Raw genomic sequence first — 21,511 nt, 5'->3', positions numbered from 1 at the left:
CTTCCCGGCTCTACGCCGAAGAGAGACGTTTATGTCCTCCAATGAGGGCCTAACAGGACTTTGTTAGCCAATCAGCAGCCAACCCCCTGTAACTCCGGGTGGGACTAGGCTTCCACACCTATAACCGGACAGCGCGTTGGCTCCTTTATGGCGCTTCTTTCACGCATGGCTTAGAGGTCAAAAATAAAGGGGCATGGTTCTCGTAGGATGGGAAGGATCCGCACACACTCTGGATTTGACCGTTTTCGAAGACTAGCCAATCGCTATTTGGATACTTCCCCGCCTTTTGCGCGTTCATTTGAAAAAAGCCAGTGTGACGGACTTGGAAATTGGTTCAGTGACGGACACGCACGGAAAGCCAATGATTAAGGGTTCGGGTCACCCTTTGGACCAATAAGAAAAGAGAATCGCTAGGGCTCGGTCTTTGCGAGGCGGAGTGCAGGTGGGCGTTATTTGATTGATGGCGATCTCTACTTATGGCTGTTAGGGTGGGTTGGTCCCTAACGCCCAGAGGCGGGGCTGAGTGAAGTAAATGGTAATGAAGGGTTGGGTCTCACTCAGTGGGCGGTGTTTGATCGATAGTTGACCTTGCCAATTGAAGGTGGTCACTGATGTCCAATGGGAAATTAGGACCTGAGAGGCGGGGCATTGTGGGCGGGGCAAGCTAAGTACCGTGGTACAGAGCAGCCGAAGTGGGAGGGAGGGTGGTGATTGATGGGCCGACTAGCCAACCGAATGCAGTGAGAGGCTGCACCGTCCCAATGGGTGGGAGCTGGGGGCGGGGCTCGCCGAGGGGCGGGGAGGACAGGGTGCGGGGAGGGGGTTGCAGAAGGAGCGGAGCGGCTGCTGCTCAATGGCGGAAAAGCCGCCGGTGCTCTGACCGCCTGGTCCCCCTAGCAGTTGCGGGGGAGTTTCCTGCCGGCGCGGCTGGAGTCTCTGTTTCTCAGGGTTCGGTGGCTGGAAGATGCTCCAGAGAGACGAGGCTGCGGCGGAGGAGGTGGCGGCGGCCGAATCGGCAACGGCGCTAGGGTGGAGAGAAGGCGGCAGCGGCGGCGGCGGCGGCGTGCGGGGCCCGACGGTGTAAACAGCTCCGGAGGCGGCGGAGGCGGTGGCCGAGACCCTGACGGGGAAGCGGCGGCTGAGGCAGGGTCGCGCCTCGGTCGGAAGCCCGAGCTGAGTGCATCAGGGGTTCTCTGCGGCGGGCGAGAGCGGACGCCCTAGACCTCGCTTCCCTCCCTCGCCCCAGGTAAGGCCGCTCGGCGCCCCGCCGCAGGGGAAACGGCTCGCGGGTACCACCGAGGCCCCGCACTGTTTTCGGGGTGCCACCGGGCCACGGTCGCGGGCCCTGTTTGCCTTATCCTCTCCTCTTCTGCCGTGGAGCCTGGGGGAGCAGAACGCCGGGCCCGGCTCCTGGGTAGGCCCCTTCCCCAGCCGCCGCCTCCGCGCTCGGCCGAGTCTGGGAGAGGCTCGGGGCAGGGAATTTTACTTTGCTCCAGCGCCTGAAAGTAAACTGCTTTCCCCCGTTCTCTTCTCCAGTCCGCGAGCATCTCTTTGAAACCGAAACACCGGGGCTACCCCAGGCCTTAACTCATCCCTTCCTGGATCGTGCTTATTCGAAAACCCTTAGCTTTCCCATTTGTTTCCTCATCAGTTTCTGCCCCCCTCTGCGCTCCACTTCACTTCCTTGTTAAATCTTCTTTTCTCGATCTTCTGTCTGTGCGTCTCACCACCACCTTCCTTCTTAGTGGCTTTAAATCGCTTCTTTTCTTAGCCAACTCCGGGCTTCTCTTCCCTTTCTTCTCTCGAGCGATCCTTTCCGGATGTCATTCTTTTTAACAGAGAAGTTTTTAAATGAAACTTATACCGCCAGCAATCCAAATCTTCAGACACCCTTCAGGAGTAGACTAACCAGCTTTTTGCAGCAGATTAGTTTTTTTTTTTTTTTTTTTAAACTGAGCCTAATATCCTTAAAAAAAAAGAAAAGAAAAGAAAAAACAAAACAACAACAAAAAACCCAGGTGTATTCTTAAACGTCAGATGTGAAAATGACACCGAGGTAATTTTAAAAACGAGGGGCTCAGTGAATGTTGAAAATAGTTATTTCGTTTTTTAAGTTGTCTGACCTCTCATGTCGGATTTAGCAGATCTAGAACATTTGCCCATCTTATTTGGCAAAACTGCTTCTTAAGCATTTGATAGCTGGCCCAGATTCATCTCTATTCAAGTCAGCTTAAAAACAACGTGAAAACTTTAAAAAGAAGATATTTTATGAACTAACTAGGAAGCTGTTTTCATGAAGTCACAGTTAAAGACCTTTTAAAATAGGCTCCACATGTTTAATGTATCAAAATAAAGTTGGCAGGACTCTTGTAAAAGGATTATTTAGGAATTTGAGTAGTCTTAGTGATATGTAGCTATTTTGGGAAAAACATTCTTTTTCTGTTAACGTTTACAACTGTGATGTGAGAATTACTGAGGTTTATTGTGGGATTAACACAGGAACTCATTTTATTTGAGCTACTGCAGGGATGTAGAAGTGGTAGATTGTTCGGGTCAGATAGTGTAAGTCCCTATGTTCTGGGAGGTGGAGAAACATACCATCCACACTGAATGTTAATGGACATTATTTCATTTACTTTCTCTGTTGTGCAATAGCAAAGTTCCTAGTGTTGGCCTCCTTATTAATAGAGCATTTCTAAATAGAGACAGGTTATCCTAATTATTATAGTCTTTTCCATACAGGCTTTAAAAAATATGAAGTTAAACTATTAAAATGGAAATTTTTAAAGAAATGTTTTTGTAGGCTTTTCGAATGGGCAATGTGTTGTTTCAGTTGAACTTTTAAAAGTTAGTATTTAGAACAGTTTTTTTGGTCAACATTTTTTTTCAGGATAATTCTGATCTTTCCTGTGCTTTTTTTTATTTCTCTCTTATTTTCTTTTAATGGTGTTTGTGTTTTTTCCCTTTCATTTAGTTTTGCTCTCATAAAGTCTTAATCACAGTTTCTACAGTTGCTCTCTGTGTTGCTTTATCAACATGAAATACTATTTTTATGTGATCTTTCATACCCGTTAGTTAAGATCTCCCAGTTTTTGTACATTATCCTTTGAATTTCTTTATGTTGTAATCATTCTCTTAGAAGTGACCAGTGAAGCTTTGAACACCTGTTTTCTCATACCGGGTGTCTGATTTCTGTGAAGACCCCAGGAATGGGTGAAAGCTTTTAAAGTTAGTCTGATAGTCATGGCAATAAATATTATTTTATGTAAGTAATTAACATGTTCTAATTACCAAATCCCTTAAGATTACATCATCTGAAGGAATGGTATGTCTAAATAGCTGTGCTTCTAAGAATGTCCGATTCACAAGTTTAAAAGTTCAGAAAAAGTGGTTTTCTCGTGAAAATTTATTTTTCTATCGTGTACATTTTTTATGAAGTCTTTTGAATTAAAATTTGATGCCGATAGATTCTTGGCACTCTTGGGAGTGTAGAATTTGCCATAGTGTAGTTCACTGATTGTGGAGATGCATTCCAATTGTTTCGCCATTGGCTCAGTTTTTAAACTTGCCCTTGTAAATGAGTTGGTAAACATTTCTTTTATTACACATGATACTGACAGTGAATCCCCTCCCATTGGTGTTAGTTACACATATTATCTACATTGTATGAAAACTTGTATGTTACATGTAACTATTTTAAAGTATCTTGTGACATTACCTAGGCTAAAAGTAGTAAAATAGTATAATTCTAACTCCATAGTAGTCTTTCATAAGATGTAAGTGCTCTTTCATAAGATAAAGTGAATAAATTTAACTTATTAAAATATAACGTATTATACTTTTTCTGTGAACTATGCCTTTCACAGATCACTGATTTTAAGAAAAAGTTAGTTGGGAAACAACTGACAGTGTCAGTGTTAGAATAAACTTTCTAAATTCCAGAATTTGAATAACAAAATTTATTCAAGTAATACTAAACATAAAATATAAAATTATGGTTAGTGGTAAGATAATTTGGGGGAATATGGGTACTTCTGGATATCCATTGTGTTTTTTCCTACATTGTATTTGAGTCTTCTTATTTTTTTCTTAGCTAATTTCAGAATTTGGGTTGAAACCAAATAATGTCTTAGTAGCTTTAAAGTTTTATGGTAGAAATAAACTTTATATATCAGTGGTATTGCAGATTAAGGGAATTCACTGTCTATGAGGTAAAATTCTCAGATAGTAGGTAGACCCTGGAAATGTAATCTATTTCCCATTACACTGTTTTGTACTCAGACTAAATGGTGAAGGAAGATAGGGTAGATTTGGGGAATATTGGTTTTTGTAGTTTTTGGTTCACTTTAAAATTTATAAAATGACAGGGTCTGTCGTCTTCCAGCAACTGATCTAACAAGTATAGGTGAAGAAAAAAGTTCTTCATAATCTTTGTTTTATCCTTATTTCTGTTGATGATACTTGTTTATAACAAAACATTGATTTAAAAGAAAATAACTTGATCTTCTAGAGTAATTTAAGTATGCTAATATCTTTGATTAGCCATTTTGAAATCTTTTTTCAAATGAAACATTTTAATGTGGTTTAACTTCTTTGTGGAAACTGGACTTGAGTTACAGGTTTCTTTATTTTTATTTATTTATTTTTTGGGTAAAGATTTTATTTATTTGACGGAGACAGAGAGGGAGCAGGGAACATGAGCAGAGGGAAGTGGGAGAGGGAGAAGCAGGCCTCCCGCTGAGCAGCGAGCGGGAGCTCAGTGTGGGGCTGGGTCTCAGGACGAACTGAGCCTAAGGCAGATGCTTGACAGCTGAGGCACCCAAGTGTCCCTGAGTTACACTTTTCAGTGTTTAAGCTATATCCTCTCCTTCCCCCAAAGAAAACCACCATTTAGACTAACCTGAGTTATTTGATCAGGTAGTTGATATCAATATTATGATATTATCAGTATTATGATAAAATAATATTATGATATTATCAATATTATGATAAAAAGGGATGCCTGGGTGGCTCAGTGGGTTAAGCCTCTGTCTTCGGCTCAGGTCATGATCTCAGGGTCCTGGGATCCAGCCCCACATCGGCTCTCAGCTAGGCGGGGAGCCTGCTTCCCCTTCTCCCTCTGCCTACTTGTGATCTCTCTCTCTCTCTGTCAAATAAATACAATCTTTTTTTTTTTTTTTCCCTTAAAGATTGTATTTATTTGACAGATCACAGGTAAGCAGAGAGGCAGGCAGAGAGAGGAAGGGAAGCAGGCCGAGCTGGGAGCCAATGCGGGGCTCCATCCCAGGACCCCGAGATCATGACCTGAGCTGAAGGCAGAGGCTTAACCCACTGAGCCACCCAGGTGCCCCAGATAAGTACAATCTTTAAAAATAAAAAATAAAAAAAGTCTTTACTAAATTCTTGATGGGATGACTTTTTCCATAAATGTAGTCTATATACGGAAGTTTAATTTCTCAGATTTTATAAAGATCATGAAATTTTGTTTTTAGCATCATCTAGCAGCCTAGAAAACAAATACCATAAGGTAGCTGATTCTTTTTTTTTTCTTTTTTTTAATTTTCATTCAAACTTCAGGGTGTGTTATTTCTCCCTTTCAGTTTAATGTTAATAACAGACATAAACATTTTGTTGTCAATTATGGTAAGTCATGACATAGAAGAGTTCTCTAGTAAAGATTTTTTTTTTTTTTTAGCTATAGCTGACTTGTGACCACATCTATAATATCTTCTTATTTCTTGGCATGACATATACCTTTTATAGTGATACCCTTTGTATATTATAACTTATTTAACTTTAAGAACCCAGTAGTTTAGGGGTGCCTGGATAGCTCAGTTGTTAAGTGTCTGCCTTTGGCTTGGGTTCAGGATCTCAGGGTCCTGGGATCGACCCCACATCGGGCTTCCCATTTGGCAGTAAGCCTGTTTCTCCCTCTTCCACTCCCCCTGCTTGTGTTCCCTCTCTCACTCTTTCCCATTGTCAAATAAATAAAGTCTTTAAAAAAAGAACCTAGTAGTTTAACAGTCAGTTGTGGTATTTTAACTTATTCATATGTTTAGACAAATTTAATGATTTAATGTAGTTTGTAACATTTAAAGTACAGTTTACCAATTTGAAACTTTTTTCATTTACTCGTTTAATATTTACTAAAAATGGACTCAGGTTTCTCTCTCTCTCTCTCTCTCTTTTTGAGTATGTTGAAATACCAGTATGAAATTACTGTCTTTAAATTGATATCTTTCTGAAAATTAAAGACCTCGAAGTTTGGAAACATAACCCTTGTTGGAAAACTTGTTTTACGTTTCCTTTGAACGAAAGAAGACGATTAAATACATGGCCTGATACTTACTTACTTATTTATTTATTTTTTAAAGGGTTTATTTATTTATTTATTTATTTGACACACAGAGATCACAAGTAGGCAGAGGCAAGCAGAGAGAGATGAAGGGAAGCGGGCTCTCTGCTCAGCAGAGGCTGAGGCTCGATCCCAGGATCCTGGGATCCTGACCTGACCTGAGCTGAAGGCAGAGAGGCTTAACCCACTGAGCTACCCAGGCGCCCCCATGGCCTGATATTTAGAGGAGAGAAAGAGATGAACCTTGGAAGACTTTGAAGGAACTTGTCTCAATTTTAGAGATGGGACCAATTATTGGCAGGGGTATAGTCAGGATAAGACCTCTGTGTACTGTTGCTGTGCTTTTTGTCTACATAGAGTGGCCCCCACTTCAAAATAGGTTGTGTAGCTTTAGTGCATTTGTGTGCCAGAAACATGAAAAATCTTTTCCTTTGTGGGAAACTATTTTTTAAATGTGGTTATTATTAGGTATAATCAAGTGTGTAATATAAAAAGAAACGAAGTGAATAGGTTTTATTTTTTTTTTTTATAAATAGTGTAGACCTGAGAAGCAGTTTTGATAAAAGAGTAATTTGTGAAGTGCTGAAGGATTTCAAAACACTTTAAACCTTGAGAGTAATGTCAGTGATTCTTAAGTCTAACTGCATTTTATTTTCTTGGTGTAGGTATGTATAAGTGTACTCTTAACATGGAAAAGGGATAGTTAATAGGTGTCCCTAGAAGTAGGGGAATCTAGGAATGTCCTTACCATTATGGATACTTACCCTCTCTTGGGAATGAATGTTTCTTTTTCCCCTCTTCTCATTAAAGCATTCAATTCTGAGTTAATGAACTGGTATTATCTATAAAATACAGGTGACTCTTCTTCTTTGTCCCTTACAAAGAGGAAATAATGAACTCAAAGCAACTCTAAATGATCAAGTTCAGATATGAGCAACTGGTACTTAGGCTACCAGCCCACTGAGAAATAAAGAATTCCACGTATTTAAGAGTAATAGTATTTAGTCTGTAGCCACCCCATCCTCAGCCATTATTTTGGCATTCCTTGAGTGCCTTCTAACATGCAAGGCACCATTCATGGCTGATGAATGAACAAAACAGACAAAAATCCTTGCCCTCATAGGTTTTATATTCTGATAGCAAACACACTGCCTCAGTTTACATTACAGCTGTGCTCCCTTTATGTATGACTGAAATCAGGAGTGGACAGTTTGGGATGTATGGTGTTTTCTATGCTACACTTAGATGCTGTGATTAGAGTTTTACTTTTTTTTTTTTTTTTTAAAGTAAGCTTTACATGCAACTTGGGGCATGAACTCACTACCCTGAGCTCAACAGTCATGTGCTTCACTGTCTGAGTCAGTTGGGAGATCCTAGAGCTTTACTATTTATTTATTTTTAAGTAGGCTCTCCCTGCCCAGTGTGGGGCTTGAACTCATAGCCTTGAGATCAAGAGTCAGACACTTAATGACTGAGCCACGCAGACACAAAGAGTATTACTATTTTTTTCTTTTTTTTTTTTTTACAGTTTTATGTATTTATTTGACAGACAGTGAAAGAGGGAACACAACCATTGGGGAGAGGGAGAGGGAGAAGCAGGCTTCTGCAGAGCAGGGAGCCTGATGTGGGGCTCGAACCTAGGACCTGGGGATCACGACCTGAGCTGAAGAGAGGCACTTAACAACTGAGACACCTAGGCGCCCCCACCATTACCCCATTTTTAACAAAAGAGAGGGAAGAAAAATAAAAGAGGGAAGAAGAGTTTTTCTGTAACTAGACAAAAAAGTGATACATGGAAAGCGGAAGTAGGAAGGGGGAAATAATTGTACCTAAGATTAAAAGGTGAGCCAAAGAGAGAAAAGCAGTCCCTGTATGAGGCATGAGGAAACTAGGGCCTTCAGTTGTTTCCCATTTACTGCCCATGCTTGGATAGATGAGTTCCTAGATGGGAAAATGGGAGAAGGTAGGATAATGGGAGCAGGGTAAACAGGACTTTTTAACAGAAAGACTGGTTTATGTAACTTGGGAAGATGTTATCCAACATCTTGAGTCTTTTTCTCAGCGATAGGTTTTATACACATATAAAATGTATGTTGTCATTTGTGTTTAGCAAAAACGCTGTTGCTGTGTGTGTTTGTGAGTATAACTGAAAGATTAGTGAATGGCCATTAGAGTCTGGAAATACTGTCACTGATTTGTGACTGCTACTTCTGTTTTCTGGTTATTTGACAGTTCTGTTGAAGATAGCTGAAGGAGCCAGTCTGTCCGAGTTTATTATGCTAAAATTGGTCTGTATAATATTTGTTACCGCTTCCCTTAATTCTGGGGCTGGTGTGTAACTTGAAGTTGTGCCTTTGTTTCTCCTGCGTTGTAAATTTCTGCATGAGGGTGTCTTACTGCACGATACGAAGCAGATACTTATTTTTCTACTGTGTGTTATGTACCTTTTCTAGTGATGATCCAGTTTGGTAAAAATATCTCTTCCTGAGTTTACACAAACATTGCACATTTAAGATAAGCATGAGAGATCTTTGATCTTTGTTTTTATCTTAATACATAATGGTCTTTTTTTTCATTTGTGAGGCATTGAGTCAGACTCTCATGTGATCTTGCTTGCTGCAGTGAATTGAGTTTTTTTTTATCTTAAAGCAAATCAACTTGTGTGTATTTCAGGGCCTTCCTTGATATAAAAATGAACACTGGTTCCATTCATGACCTAAGAGACTTCATTTTTAGGACCCAAATGAAGCCTTCAAATTACTAGTTTCACTTTTAATATTTTTTTTGTGTGTGACTTATTTATCACTTTTTTATCAAAATGCTGATGTGATGAAGAATTTGAACTGTTATTTATTTATTTATTTTTTTAAGATTTTGTTTATTTTAGAGAGTGTGAGTTGGGGAGGGGCAGAGGGAGAGGGAAAACATCTCAGGCAGACTCCAAGCAGCGTCCAGAGCCTGAGCCCCCATCATGGGGCTTGCTCCCAGGACCCTGAGATCATGACCAGAGCCAAAACCCAAGAGTCATTCGCTCAACTGACTGAGCCACACAGGCGTCCCAGAACTTGAACTTTTTGAATATATATTAAATTTAGTGCTGTCAGACCAGGTTCACCAAGCTGTACAGCATTTTAGATTAGAAAACAAAACAAAGCCTTACTTGATGTCTTAAATTATTTCTTGTAACTGGTTTCATTTCTATAGTACAGAATTTTATTAAAGCTTTGTGGTTGGTTGTAGGTCCTAAATGTAAGGAAACGGAGTTTAATTTCTTGCTATTCTTCTGTTCTCAAGTGTTTTGGAGCAAAATGTGAAAGTGAAATGGTAACTTTTGCCTTAATATATAATAGTTTTCAGTTATAGTCTTTTTTTGTTCTATGCCTCTAACTCTGCTTTGTGAGGGAAGTAGAAGTTTGGGAGGATTAGTGAGGATTTAGATTGCGTTATTGCTCTTATCCAACATCTTGAGTCTTTTTCTCAGCGATAAGTTTGTGTTTTAGTCATTGTATTTGCTCTTCTCTTGTGCTTTTTGTTTGTGTTGCCTTTTCTACCTCTGTGATTTCTTTTCTTTCTTTTTTTTTTTTTTTTAAGATTTTATTTATTTGACAGATCACAAGTAGGCAGAGAGGCAGGCGGGGGGGGGGGGGGGGAGGCAGGCTTCCTGCTGAACAGAGAGCCCGAAGCAGGGCTCTATCCCAGGACCCTAAGATCATGACCTGAGCTGAAGCAGAAATCCAACCCACTGAGCCACCCAGGCACCCCTCTCTGTGATTTCTTGATACTTATTTAACTACAGGGTGGCCACCAGGTCTGGAAGCACAGATGCACAGACAATAAATGATTTATTGATATTCCAGTACAGAATGTTAAAGTAATATCTGTATTTTAGGACTTTCTGATCACCCTGCAGACTGGAATTCTTGTAGGTGGGTCTTTTGTTTCTGTTCAGGCATATATTGCATGGGTAAATTATGGAGTCCAGTGTAAGGTATATTCTGAATAGGAAAGAGAAGCGATGCATAGTTAATTTTAGAGCGATAGCTGGAATAACATTGACTCTGCATTTTTACGAGGACTGAAAACAATCTAACAAAGATAAGTCTGAGATTTAATTCGTTGTCAGATATTTTTGCTAACAGTTTGGGAGATGCTATATAGCAGTAGCTTCAGGAGTATACCAAATGAAAAGTGGTCAGAGAAGTCGGCCAAATGGTCATGACATTAGGAAAATATGTGTTTAGGCTGTAACTCTATTATTTCAGAGTAATGCTTTATTAATAATAAAATCCTTCTTAGTCACATATGAATGGAAACCATTCTATACCCATAGATGTGAGAATGACTTGTTCACAAACATGCATGAGGCTTCTTACCAACACATTTAGATATTTCTGAATTTTTGCTGCTTGATGCATTTAGGTAATGCTGTAGGGTGCTTAGCGTAGTTTACTTGTGTGTTTTTAAGTGTATATTAAATATAAGAAGACTTTATATTTGTAATGGCGCATATTTCTGGAAAAAGCTGCAAAAAGGAGGGTGATGATTGGGAGTGTTGACACTAAAGCCAGACTATATGGATTTGAATTCTTCTCCTGCCACTCCGTAATGGGTAACTTGAAGCAAGTTACTTAACTGTCTCTAAACCTCAGGTTTTCTCATTTGTAAAGTGAATGATAATATATGTTTATATTTATTTTATTTTTTAAAAGATTATTTATTTATTTATTTGACACAGAGAGAGAGAGAGATCACAAGTAGGCAGAGAAGCAGGCAGAGAAAGAGGGGGAAGCAGGCTTCCTGCTGAGCAGAGAGCCCGATGTGGGGCTTGATCTCAGGCTCCTGAGATCATGACCTGAGCTGAAGGCAGAGGCTTAACCCACTGAGCCACCTAGGCTCCCCCTTACAGAACATTTTAATAGTATACTGAGTACCTATATACCCACCACTTAAATTCAACAGTATTTATACTTTTTTACCATATTTGCTTTATATAATCAAATATATATATTTGCTTTGCTGAACCATTTAAAAATAGATTATTTTTTTCTCCTTCTGATACTTCATCTCTAAATTCTTAAATATGAATCTCCCCCTAAAATGACATTTTCTTCCTACCTACAATACTCTTATCTTATGTAACACAATTATCTAATCCCCAGAAGTCATCTAATCCCCAATCCATAAGTAGATTTTCCCAGTTAGGTCAAAAATGACTTATATAGCTTTTCCCTTCCACACCAGGGTCCACTGAAGGATTGTGCACTATTATGCTACATTTACTCTTGTGTCTCAATTCTCTTTTAAATTTAAACACCTACTTAAAAAGTGACCCTCTTTTTGAAGAGACTGATAATCTTGTAATATACCCTGTATTCAGAATTTGTCTGGTTGTTTCTTTGAGATCTTTTAAAAACTTACTCCTTTGTCTTCCGTAAGCTGTTAAATTAGAGCTAAAGACTTGAGTTAAATTCAGGTTAAACATTTTGGCCAGGATACTTCATAGTTGATGCTGCTTCATAGTACATCATGTCAGAAGGCACAAAATGCCTGTCACACGGTTAGTCGGGCTAAATTTGATCACAGGTGAAGTTGGTGATTGCTAGATGTCCCCATGAACAAGGAACATTTTCTCTTTAGTGATTATCAGGTAAATTGTGGCATATTTGTTACCATGCAAAGCCATTTCTCCTTCAGAATTTTACTTAATGGATTTAGTGGTTTCTTTCTCTTTTCTTTTTTTTTTTTTTTAAGATTTTATTTTTAAAGTAATTTCTCCACCCAGTGTGGGGCTCGAACCCACCTCCCTGTCATCAAGAGTCACATGCTATATATCATCTGAACTATCTAGGCATTCTGTGATTTCTTTTTTGAATATGGATCTATCAGGGGTCACCTAGCTATGGCTGATTGGGCAAATTTTGTCTTCCACCTGCTTTGTAAATAAAGTTTTATTAGAATACAGTTATGCTTATTCACATAATGTGTGTGACTGCTTTCCTTTTATTTTTTTCCTCCCTTTTAAAGATTTTATTTGTCAGAGAGAGAGAGTGAACACAAGCAGGGGAACCAGCAGGCAGAGGCAGAGGGAGAAGCAGGTTCCCTGCTGAGCAAAGAGCCTGATGTGGGAATTGATCCCAGGACGCTGGGATCATGACCTGAGCCCAAGGCAGACCTTCAACCAACTGAGCCACCCAGGGGTCCCTGTGGCTGCTTTCCCACTGATTTGGCAGGTTGGGTAGTTGCAAAAGAAATCATATGGCCCTGCACAGCCCCCAATACTTACTTTTTGGTTCTTTAAAGAAAAGTTTTGCTGAGCCCTGATATAGTATGTTTGTATATAGTGTCTCCTTATTCTCATTGTAATGGTAGTAGAGGTATAATATTGGTGTTTATATATTTGGTAATCATATAATTGGTTTTTATGTATAGTTTCTGCACCCTGATGTTGTTCAAGGTATAACTGCATCTAACATGGTGCAAATTGTGAAGTTTTTGCTTATATCTCTCAAACTATAAAGTATGGTACTGTACGTGGTTCATAAAATTATGTGTTAAAAGCACAGAGATATTTCAGATTAAAAAATTTGTAAAGCAAAATGAACACCGAAGTACCCACTACCCAGCTTAGTTTAGGATATAGGACATTCCAGCATACTTGAAACTGTCCTGTTGCCCTTGTAGATTTCATCCTTTCTTTTAAATTTTTTATTTTTTATAAACATATATTTTTATCCCCAGGGGTACAGGTCTGTGAATCACCAGGTTTACACACTTCACAGCATTCACCAAAGCCCATACCCTCCCCAATGTCCATAATCCCACCCCCTTCTCCCGATTTCATCCTTTCTTTTCCCACTGTCCTGATTTTGTGCCTTCTCTCATGTATATGATCTCTGTGTATGTATCTGTGTCTAAATAGCATATACTACTCTTACATCAATCTCTTAAAGAGATTTTATAGTTTTTGTGTATGATTGTATATGGAATGTCTTTTCATAAAATTTGCTTTTTTCGCTTAACATTTTTGCGAAGTTCTTCCTTGTTGCTCTTTACCACTCTTTGTAATAGTATCCAGTATGTATTGGATACATATTATAGCACATTTAGTCTAGTCTCTTTGGATGGACATTTGGATTATTTTTGTGACTGTAAACGATAATATTAAAATGTACTTTACATGTCTTTTGATATATTCATATGTGTGAGAATTTCTCCAGAGCACATACTTAGGGGTATAATTGCTGAATTGTAGGCCTTTCTCATTGTACAACCTATGAAGGTATTTCCAGATTCTCTCCAAAGTGGCTGTAGCAGTTCATGCTCCCACCAATGGTATACAAAAGTTTCTGTTGTTCTAGATCAATATCAGACTGTCTTACATAAATACAACATTGGCCAAACATGTAACTTAAAATTTTCTTTTTCTTTTTTTTTATTTTTTTAAGATTTTGTCAGAGAGAGTGTGCCTACAAGCATAACTTAAAATTTTCTAGTAGTCACTTTAATAAAAAGGAGCAGGTGAAGGTAATTTTAATAGTATGTCTTATCTAGTATATTGAAGAAACCATTTCAGTATGTAAGCAGTAAAAATTAATGAGGTGTTTTTGGACTTTTTTAGATTAAATTCTTTGAAATACGGTATGGGTTTTGTACTAACCAGCATATCTCAGTTTGGATTAGCCATGTTTCAAATTCTTACTAGCCACTGTGGGCTGTATCAGACAGCACAGCTCTGTGTCCTTGTCTGCATTTGGTATTGAGAATTTATTTTTCATCAATCTGATGAGAGAAACCCTGTTTCCTTGTGACTTTAATTTTGCATTTTCCTATTAGTAAATTTGCATTTTCCTATTATTAGTGAGGGTGAGCATTCTCATATGTTTGTTTAGCGGCCATTTGAATTCTCTCTCCTGTGTATTTGCTAGTATCATTTGTTGTTTTCTTTTTTCCTGTTTTTTTTTTTTTTTTTTTAAATTTTATTTTTATGTAATCTCTACCCCCAACATGGGGCTGGAACTTAGAAGCCCCAGATCAAGAGTAGCAAGTTCCATTGACTGAGCCAGCCAGGCGCCCCACATTTTGTTTTTTTCCCTTAATGACAAAATCCTGTAGGCATAAGTAACAGATTTTCTTTGCCATTAGAATGCTGGTGTTTCTGTTAATTGTGTTTTAAGAGTTTATAGGGATTAATTACATGGTGTGTCTATAAAATGACACAGCCACTTCAGGGGCGCCTGGCTGCTTGAGTAGCATTTGATTCTTGATCTCAGGGTTGTGGGTTCAAACCCTATGTTGGGTGTGGAGATTGCTTAAAAAGAAAACCTTTAAAAAACAAACACCCCCCAGGGGTGCCTGGGTGGCTCAGTGGGTTAAGCCGCTGCCTTCGGCTCGGGTCATGATCTCAGGGTCCTGGGATCGAGTCCCGCATCGGGCTCTCTGCTCAGCAGGGAGCCTGCTTCCTTCCCTTCCTCTCTCTCTGCCTGCCTCTCTGCCTACTTGTGATCTCTCGCTGTCAAATAAATAAATAAAATCTTTAAAAAAAAAACCAAAAACCACCCCCCAACCCCATTTTTAACCTAAAGGTAGTTTTGAAATAACTTCAAAAATAATTTGGATTGAAGTAAATGTTTGGAATGGTCGTACTTGAATAGTAATATAGGGGGTGATTGCTTTATTCTTAAGGTGAACAATACTTTGTATATATTTTCCTCTATACATTCTTGTCTTTGCTCCGTTTAGGCTTGCTCTTTTCCTTAACTCTGAGCCCAAATACCCCTAGAAAGAGTTCAACTGAATGGATGCGGTCTAGAGCCAAAGAAGTTCTCCAGCAGGGCTTATTGGGCAAGACTGAGGTGGGAGTTGTGGGTGCTTTAATGTAGAGCATTTGGATACAAACCAAGTGATAAATTCCTTAGTATGTCCCCGTCTGCAGTAAGTGGGCATGTTTGGGTGTTTTAAGTGCGAAACCTTAAAGGTAGAATTTGCTGGAAATCACCACTGAAATGACTGCCTTGTCAGAGAGTTTATACAGGCATTGGAGACAGTGGCAAAAATACAGCTCATGTCTAAGATGGACAGATTCCTGAGGATGAAGTACACGAATGTGTGGAGGTTCTGGTGTGTTGTGGTGGAAGTGATAAGAGATTTCCTAACAGGGTGGCCAAGTACATCAGTAGGAGTAACATGCTATGTACAAACCTCAGCTCCCATGTATGAGCAAAGCCCTTGAGGAGAAACTTAGTGACCATGGTAGAATTGCCTGTTCCTGGAAATGGTGGTTGATTTGGAAAGTAAAAGCAATAAAAGATAGGAATCATAAAAATAATTAATAAAATGACTTTAAACATTTTAAAAGATTGCTGGAAATAAAAACTTCTTTTACTTAATATGTGTTACAGTACATGACAGAGGTTAATCAGTGTACCAGTAGGGTTTTTGGGTCTCTGCCAATTATTTTTGTGAGTTTCGTAATGGTTAAGATACTCTTTCTTGGGGGCGCCTGGGTGGCTCAGTGGGTTAAGCCTCTGCCTTCAGCTTAGGTCATGATCCCAGGATCCTGGGATTGAGCCCTGCATCGGGCTCTCTGCTCAGCAGGGAGCCTGCTTCCTCCTCTCTCTCTGCCTGTCTCTCTGCCTACTTGTGATCTCTGTCAAATAAATAAATGAAATCTTTTTTTTTTTAAGATACTCTTTCTTGAATATTTATTTTTTTTTTATAGATTTTATTTATTTGACAAACAGAGATCACAAGTAGGCAGAGAGACAGGCAGAGGGAGCGGGGGGAGGGAGGGAGCAGGCTCCCTGCTGAGCAGAGAACCTGATGTGGGGCTCGATCCCAGGACCCTGGGACCATGACCTGAGCCGAAGGCAGAGGCTTAACCTACTGAGCCAACCAGGCACCCCTTAAAGACGTATCTTTTAACTTAATGTGTACTTTACTTAATACGTGCTAGGTGTCACAGTCACAAGTTAGGGTAGGAAGGATAAGGAAGGCAAAAATGTCCAAAGGAGTATGGATGACTATATATAGGGGTGCCAAGAGGCTGGTATGAAGGGTTGGTGATGGTGACAAAGAGGAGATTATTTTTTCTTAGGTGCCTTGAATGATTTAGTTCACGTAAAGAAGGCAGAGCAGATTGATTAAGGTGGGAATGAGAATGATGTACTTGGCTGGTCTAAGGCCTAGGCAGGGCAGGTTATAGGGGAATGTTTCAGACTATACATTTTGTACTGTGTCACTTGGGGAGTGGAAGGCCACTGCTGCTTTTTGGGATACTTCAGGTATGTTTTAGGGAAATGAAGCAGGTGATAAATCTGCAGGGTGGCCTGAAGGAAGGGGAGACTGAAGTCAGGGAGACCTACTAGGAGGCAGTTAGATAATCCAGACAGTAGATGGTGATGCTCAGGATTGGCTGTAGGGTAAAAGAGACACTTAAAAGGGAGATTTGATGGAACATTGATTGGTGTGTAGTGATTGGATTTATGTAAAAGATTAACCTGAGTTACTAGAAGAAGGATTATGGATAGATGGATTAATAGGTAGTGAATGCAAATAGATTAGAATACGAAGGTGGTTTGGGGGCAGAGGTGAAGATTTTGGTTATGTTCTGTTTGAAGAGATACCTAGAGCAGACAAGCTTAATGATTAAAAATCTGAGAAGTCAACGTAGAATTGATGGCTAATGGGGCACCTGACTGGCTTAGTTAGTAAAAGTGTGACTTTTTGATTTTGGGGGTTTTAAGCTCGAGCTCCACGTTGGGGGTAGAGGTTACTAAAGAAAATACTTTAAGAGGCACCTGGGTGGCTCAGTTGGTTTAGTGTGCCTTTGGCTCAGGTCGTGATCCCAGCTCTGTGTTCGGCAGGGAGCTTTCTTCTCCCTCACCCTTTGCCTGCTGCTCCCCCTGCTTGTGCTCTGTCTCTCTCTGTCAAATAAATAAATAAAATCATCTAAAAAGTTTATAGAAATTAGAAAAAATGATAGTTGAAGCAATACGAATGGATCAAAGGGTAGAATACTGTGTTTTGGGTTGAGGCTAATTACCATTTTGGGGAGTGCACTTTTCTTGAATTTTGGAGGTTGTAGGAAAAAGAATGGGCCTGAATGACTCTGAGTTTTGTGTTTTGAAAGTCAGCAGAAGTGGAAAGATTTTCAGGAAAGGGGAGGAGTTATTGGTAATGTTAAGTGCAACAAAGTACTTTAACTTGAGAAGCCTCCTTTTTAGGACCAGACTGAAGAATGAGTAGCTAATTCTAAAAAAGACATCAGTATCTGAGTTTTTTTGGTGATTATTGTGGTGATATAGTTATATATTATAGCCTAAGGAACATTCCCCTTATGAAGTATTCTAGATATGTTGGTCATACTATGTATGATGTTCCTTTAGGGTGACGTAAATTCACTTATGTGGGTGTTAGGACTATGATGGTGTATTAGAGCTGTGTTCTGTACCACTTTACTAACTACTCATTAACATGGCACTAAAGATAATCAAACCTATCAATAAAATCCACTTGTAAAGCCTCCAGAAACTTTCTGCTGTCTGATTTTTTTTCTTTTGGTAATTTGCTTTTTGTAACCTGGAACCTTGTATTTGGTAGGGAGGTGAGGACAGAGAACAACTAGAAGTAAGTCGTGTAGCTCTGCATTTCTCTTGTTATTTCCAGTTGGAAAATTGTTGGGATTAGGAAGGGCATGTATTTGAGTTCTGGGCTGCTTTTTGCTAAAGTTAAAAAGGTCTTATCTGTCAATATGTTTGAATTCAGTGTTGTAGTAAAACAGTCAAGCACAGATCATGACAAAGTTCAAGGTACAGTTAGCCCCTATTTCATCCTCTACATAGTCAAATAAAGATAGGACATGAACTTCCTCTGATTTCAGCAGCATTAGCTTAAAAATTTAGTATTAGGATAGTCAAGGGGAAATAATTCTTTTATCTTAAAATATTAAACTGTTAATGGACAAGTGGAAGTAGCTAGTGATATATGCTTTCTAGGCCTAAACTGCTCTACTTAGCTTTTGCCTCTCAGTCTTCTTTCAATTCTGTTAGGACCCCACATTTTCAAAGGCCATGGAAGCAGTGAAGAGGAATAAACTGATGACAAACACAATGTGGATGGATTTTGGAGACATTATGTTAAGTGAAAGAAGCCAGCAGAAAGGGGTACAGACTATATATTCCATTTACATTAAATTCTGGAAGAGGCAAAACTACTCTATGGGCAGCACATTAATGGTTGTCTAAGTCTGGAAGTTCAGGGAAGGTTGGTTTTCAAAGGGGTGTGAAGGAACTTTTTTTTTTTTTTTTAATATTTTATTTATTTATTTGACAGAGACAGCGAGAGAAAAGAGCGCTTGTGTGCGGGCACAAGCAGGGAGAGCAGCAGAGGGAGAGGGAGAAACAAGCTCTCCACTGAGCAGGGAGCCTCATGCAGGGCTCAATCCCAGAAGCTGGTATCATGACCTGAGCTGAAGGCAATCGCTTAACCAAGTGAGCCACCCAGGCATCCTGGGTGCATTTTATTATATGCAACCACAACAGCAACAACTCTGGGTCTCCACCAGTGGGAATAAGTTGGATGGCAGAATGGAACTTTATGGATTGGACTCTAATCTGAGGTTCTTATCATGAATTAACTTTTTTTTCTTAAATACAATCAAGACATCTAATATTGGTGGTTTCCCTTCATATGTCTGACAGGGAGTTTATATGTAAGAGAATGTAATTGAGATTAATGCAGTGATTTTGCTGCATTATAATCAACTAAAGCGTTCTGGTAACAACCAGTTAAATTTTTTTTCCTGGTTTGTTGGTTTCAGAAGTCACAAAGTATTTCAGCGGTGAAAAAGCCTTTAATGAATATTTAAGTATAGTTGAGCCTCGTTGGAAAAACTTCAGAGTTCAAAATGTTATTCATAGGATAATCATCCGATAAACATCAGATATTTTCTTCTTTTTATATATGGATGGTTGATCTGGAATGTAAATTATAACTTTATTTTACTATTAGATTACATCTGATTTTATTTATGCTTAAGGTTGGTTATGGTAGACCAGTTTGATTTATGGGTTGTAATGGTAATGATAACTAATACTTTTTTTTTTTTTAAAGATTTTATTTATTTACTTGAGAGAGAGACAGCGAGAGAGAGCATGAACGAGGAGAAGGTCAGAGAGAGAAGCAGACTCCCCATAGAGCTGGGAGTCCGATGCAGGACTTGATCCCGGGACTCCGGGATCATGACCTGAGCCGAAGGCAGTCGTCCAACCAACTGAGCCACCCAGGCGTCCCGATAACTAATACTTTTAAAGCACTTACTTTATGCCCAGCACTGACCTACACAGTTAACCTGCACTTCTCATTCATTTACTATGACAACTCTGTAATGTAGGTGTTTTTATTACTCTGTCTTTTAGATGAATCTGTCACAGCTTTAGAAATTAAATTATTAGGTCAGAGTCCTACAGAGTCACACAGTAAGTGGCTGAGCTGGCCTTTGATTCAAGTCTATTTTGTGCTAAAACTCATAACTTTTTTTTTTTATGTAAAAGAAGTTGTGAGGGGAATAGTAGTGATTTAAAAGAAGAGGGCATTCTGCAGATTCTGTGACCCATAATAAACAGATCCTGGGTGAGTACCAGAGAGTCTGGCACTTCTAGATTTTGACAACTCAGGATGGCAGGCAGAGCTTCATGGATCTGAGCTAATGGCAACAATGGCCACTGGGAGTGAGGTTTCTGCCATTCCCAAGGTCATTCACCCAACAGTCCGGCTCTTTGCCCTCAGGAGACCCTTTTCTCTTCTTTCTTGTCCTCCTCCTTACTCCTAACATTCTTCTATCATGATCTCAACTCAGGTTCCTCTGGAAGTTCTCATGGCAACAATATTCCCTGAGTCCTTACAGGTTCATAAGAGTTTGTTTACTCTCTTTTATGCTTGAAATCATTTTGCTGGATGTAAAATCTGTGGCAGATATTTTCTTGCATATCTTAAAGATCATTGATTTTGGTGAAGAGCATTGCTGTCAGAGTTGACAATATGATATAACCTGAATGCATATTCACAGTTCAGACATGCATGTAGTATAATTTTTAGCCCCTGCTATATATATCCAAAGAGTGATTGGTTTTTTTCCTCATTAAAACAGTAGCTGAAGCAAAAGCCCTCTGTCGACAAAGTTATTTTCATTTCATGACCTACCTTTTCCTTATTGAAGGTGAGGGGAGGGACTGACAAGTGGTACCATTGCCCTAAGCTTGAAATTTTTAGCTGTGCATTTGAATTAGAATAAGATCTGGGGGTGCCTGGGTGGCTCAGTGGGTTAAGCCTCTGCTTTCGGCTCAGGTCATGATCTCAGGGGTCCAGCCCTGCATCGGGTTCTCTGCTTAGCAGGGAGCCTGCTCCCCCCCCCCCACCGTCTTCCTGTGTGATCTCTGTCAAATAAATACATAAAATCTAAAAAAAAAAAAAAAAAAAAAATCTGAATTATTTTCAGATCTGGTGAATCTTACAAATTCACAAAATCTGTGACTTAATTGATTCGTTTTTATAATATAATCTAGGGCTATAGCTTCCAACCTTTGGGAGATTAATTTTTCTTTGTTTTGTTTTGTAAGGCAAGCAGATATTGATTAGAATTAGTTGGAAAGACCTGGGGGCATCATGCATGAATGTTCCAAATCAGATGCTAGCTTCGGAGCCAGATTAATTGGTATTCCCATCAGTTACATCTTTCTATTACTGGAACTGGGTGTGGTCAGTGCCTAGTTATCCAACTATTATAATAAAAAATGTTATAAGTATCAATTTAATAATTGAATAAATTGTTAAGTTCAACGATTATGAACTTTGCATATCTGTTATTGTTTCAGAAATCTTAAGCAAATGCCACTAATACTGTAGTTCAGCAGAGTTGATTTGGAAGAAGAGAGAACTTTTATTCTGAAAGAACCAAGAATTGGAAGGGAGTATGAGAGAGCCAAGTGTTGTTTCTGTGAGTTTAGTGAAGGGAAAAGTATTCTTTGTTTCTCAGTCAAGTGGAGACCAGTGTTTGAAGCGGATATTTGTGAAAGAATATGCTCTTTTTTTTTTTTCTTAAAGATGTTAAATATTCATTTGAGAAAGTAAGAGGGAGAGAGCGGGAACCAGATGGGGGTA

General features: G+C 39.4%; 1 protein-coding gene across 3 annotated transcripts in view; it reads left to right on the top strand.

Moving 5' to 3' along the window:
• Positions 1-793: 793 nt before the first annotated feature.
• Positions 794-21,511, top strand: part of PPM1B (protein phosphatase, Mg2+/Mn2+ dependent 1B) — a 94,692-nt gene continuing 73,974 nt past the window's right edge. For 2 of the 3 annotated variants that reach the window (XM_004752978.3, XM_004752979.3), the window contains exon 1: positions 795-1,246. The gene's annotated coding sequence lies outside the window, so the exon portion shown is untranslated. Of the gene's footprint in view, positions 1,247-21,511 lie in introns of all 3 variants that reach the window. The other variant, XM_004752977.3, reaches the window with a different exon arrangement.

This window comes from Mustela putorius, unplaced genomic scaffold, assembly GCF_011764305.1.
Source record: "Mustela putorius furo isolate JIRA1106 unplaced genomic scaffold, ASM1176430v1.1 tig00000224_pilon_pilon_pilon, whole genome shotgun sequence".
Classification (NCBI taxonomy): Eukaryota; Metazoa; Chordata; class Mammalia; order Carnivora; family Mustelidae; genus Mustela; species Mustela putorius.
The sequence above is the reverse complement of the archived record's forward strand: the minus strand, read 5'-3'. Positions and strand labels throughout refer to the sequence as shown.